Source organism: Vigna angularis, chromosome 1, assembly GCF_016808095.1.
Source record: "Vigna angularis cultivar LongXiaoDou No.4 chromosome 1, ASM1680809v1, whole genome shotgun sequence".
Lineage (NCBI taxonomy): Eukaryota > Viridiplantae > Streptophyta > Magnoliopsida > Fabales > Fabaceae > Vigna > Vigna angularis.
In genome coordinates this window covers 21,034,142-21,037,842 of record NC_068970.1, presented here as the reverse complement: position 1 = coordinate 21,037,842, position 3,701 = coordinate 21,034,142, and positions in this window count along the sequence as shown.

Here is a 3,701-nt window from a genome sequence, read left to right as displayed (position 1 = left end):
ATTTGTAGTCATTTATGAATCATATAAGGCAATGAGACAATGTCTAGCCTTGATTATATGTGCTACATCAGTTAAAACATGATTCTGTTTCAAAAATTTTGCACAAAATGGAATAAATCCGGTGCAATCTCATAAATCTGTTTCACTGGAACTTTTTTGTTTCTTAAGCAATGTGCAAGTTTGTATAATGATATTAAACATGTTCCAAGTAATAGCAACCTGTATTAATCACTAAAGTGCAAAAAGCATAGTTGAGTTGCTAATAAATCCTGAAACAAGGTGTTGTTATTGCTTTTTTGATCAATCTTTTCACCGTGATTGATATCTTTGCTTGTGTCTTAGGTGTTTAAATTCTTCTAGCTGATTCTCTGCAGTTATATCAAGTGTTTTAGGATGTCTTAGAGTCATTGCAACTGTTGTCTTCATTTCATTTCACTGAATTCTAAATTCTGGTGTAGTTTTGGTAACATTTTCATGCATATTTGGCTATAGCAAGTATGATTTGTTGAATCTTGTTGTGTTTGTGCATATACAAAGTTTGAGCAAGTTTATTTTTCCATTTTAAAGTTGTGTGCACTATTCAAATGGTCATTTTTATGCCTATATGCATAATCATCTCTTAAACCATCAAAATTGGCTTTAAAATGGAAGTGAACGAGTGAATTCACATTGCAACTTATAATTTTTTCTTGCTTTTTAAATCCACTTTAGAGTCTCTCCTAAGTTCATTTTGAGTGCCACCTTTTGTTGCAAGCCAGTAATTGCTTGATTTAATTTGTTGGAAAATCCTGCAACTAAACTGTTTAATGAAAGTCCAGTGGTGCATGACAGGACAAGGTTCAGAACGCCCTTCGGTTATTACGAAGGCTTTTGCCCTTCGGTAATTATCGAAGGCTTTTGGCCGTCGGTAATTATCGAAGGCTTTTGGCCCTGGGTAATTGCCGAAGGCTTTTGGCCCTCGGTAATTACCGAAGGGCGGAAGCCATCGGTAAATGTTAGCGACAAGGGATTTATCGAGGACTCTTTGGCTGTCGATAAGCCGTCTATAATTACCTTTTACCGACGGTTTCGGGCTGTTTCCGAGGGCTCCTGGCCTTTGGTAATGCCCTTCTTTTTTGTAGTGTCCTAACATTGTACCCTGATCGTGTTTATATTGTTCATAGGAACAAATTGAATTTCCTCTGCTTTTGGAGCCATTGTAGAATCTCTAGAGTTGTTTGGTCATTCCCCAAGTAAAGAAAACTAATTACCTTGTTTTAGAATTTAGATGTTTGAAGACGGTTAAATTACATGCTTGATCTATTTGAGGTTGATTGATTTCTAATATTGGTGGTCGAATTAATGAGTAATATGAATATGTTGCATTATTTATGTGTTGTTTGACCCTATTTGAATTGGTGTTGAGTCGAGGAACTGATGATCTGACCATTTGAACAAATTGGTATACACTTCAACATTGAAAATTGTTTTTGAATCAAGCACTAAGTTAAGAATTTTAATTTGATCATCTCAGCAGGTTCCTGGTTCTCTAAATCACAAAATTGAGCTTACTATTTTTTGGTATGGCACTAAGTAGTACTAGTGTGGAATTGAGCACAAGCTTGGTTGTGCAAGTCTGAAAGCATTTTTGATCCAGAACGTTGAGCGTCCATTGGTTGTGTGAGTTTGGAGCTAAGCGGTGGTAGGGCACCATTGAACATTATTTTTCATTACAGGTCTGAAACCATTTTAATTCCAAGTCACTGAGCGATAGAATGACATTGCTGAGCAAGACGTTTTGCGAGAAGAATGACACTGATCATCAAGATTTCCACTGAGCGCAAACCTCTTGCAAAAAGTTTGGTGTTGAGCGACGGGATTTTCGTTGAGCGCTCTCTTTTGTAGGAGGTCTTGCATTGAGTGCCACTCTGTGCACCAGTGTGTGTTTCTGTGATTTCTTTATCCTTTGATTTGTTTGAAGTGGATTACCATGGTTGTTTGAAAAATTACAATGTACTTGTTGTATGCCTAAGTATGCATGATGTTTATTCATGTATGAAAATGTGATGATGAGTATGGTATGTGTGTTAGCATAATTCCATAGACCTCTTGGGAAGATTCTATAGTGGTGTTTCAAAGGTGTATATGAATTCCATTTTGGGAATTATCTTGACGCTTTAATAACCATCCAAACTCAAGTAGAGAAGGGTGGGGTATGTGGTGAAAGAAGTTGAAGGTCCTAGTCTAGGGGTCTTACCTTAGATAAAGGTGTTAACGAACTAACCTTGTGTGTAGTAGAGTGAAACTTGACAATAACTTTGTAGATTAGTATAGGTCACCACAAGTGCATAACTCGCTAGAGTCTAATATTAATACATATATCCGGATTGTCAAGTCTAGTACCAACGATTTCATGTATTAGGATTTATTGATTTGAAAATTTTATTTGTGTTAATATCTCTATAAATGTTGTATGATTGACTTTATGGTACATTAATTTATTCTTTTTTCTTTGTTTGTATATTTGTCTTTCTTGTTTGCAATGATCACCTTAGCGGTGTGTGCAAATGAGAATGTTCCGCTATATCTAATGTAGGATGAGAGTGGTGTTGAAGTTTAAAGTTAAACAATTTGGTTTCCTATTTAAAACAATGTTTTTAAAAATAGTATTATACTTTTGACTTGGTGTAATACATATTTTTGGTGTTATAGTTATATTTAAAATAACTATAATAATATTATGTACCTATGAGTTATTTGTTTTTTCATATTAAATATGTGATGTCTAATTATAAACTATTAAAATTGAATGTTATAGAAATAACGTATATCTAAAAGGATTATTCTCTTTGAGATTCTTAACTCATTAATAATTAAATCAAGTCATAATAAAAAATTAGTTGTGAAAAAACACGTAATACACCACTTTTCCTTCTACATTCACAAAAAATAATATACACCTAAACTAATATTTCACTATTAAATAGAGTTACATTTAATTTTCTTCAAAAATAAAACAGAAAAAAAAGTAGAAACAATAAATTTGTGTGTTACTTTATTTTTTATTTTTAAACAAAAGAAAATATATAAAAACAGAAGACAAGTAAAAAAAATTAAAATTATACTTAATTTAATTCTCATCAATTTTTAACATATATTACATATTTAATTTAAAAAGTTTCAAAAATTTGATGGGGTCACGGCCAACCCCACTCCTCCGCCATTGATCGGAGAATGTTATGTATGGAGTGAGTTTCTAAGTCACAAATAAAAGTATTATTTAGTCACATATAAGTCGTATTATATATATATTTATAAAATGTTTAATTGTAATTTGTTTTTTCTCTCTCGAACTGTTCATTACATTTTTAACTTATCATATCTCGATCAGGTTGTCATTGAAACTAATACCTAAAACAATATACTCCGATTTTAGTAAATTTCATTTTTCACAATTAAATTGAACCATTTAAAATTAGAAAACCATGTCAATAAAAAATAATTAACTAAGTGTTCGTATAATACTAGAATAAATTTTAAACATATGTATAAATAAACTAATGGAAGAGGGAAATTATCTTTTATTTAATACCTAAACAAATTTTAATGACAATAAATAATGGAAGTATATAAATTATACAAAAATAATATTTTATCTAATATCCAAATAAGTTGTCTCACGTTACACTTATATATAGCAAAATTAGGTTATAGATTATGAC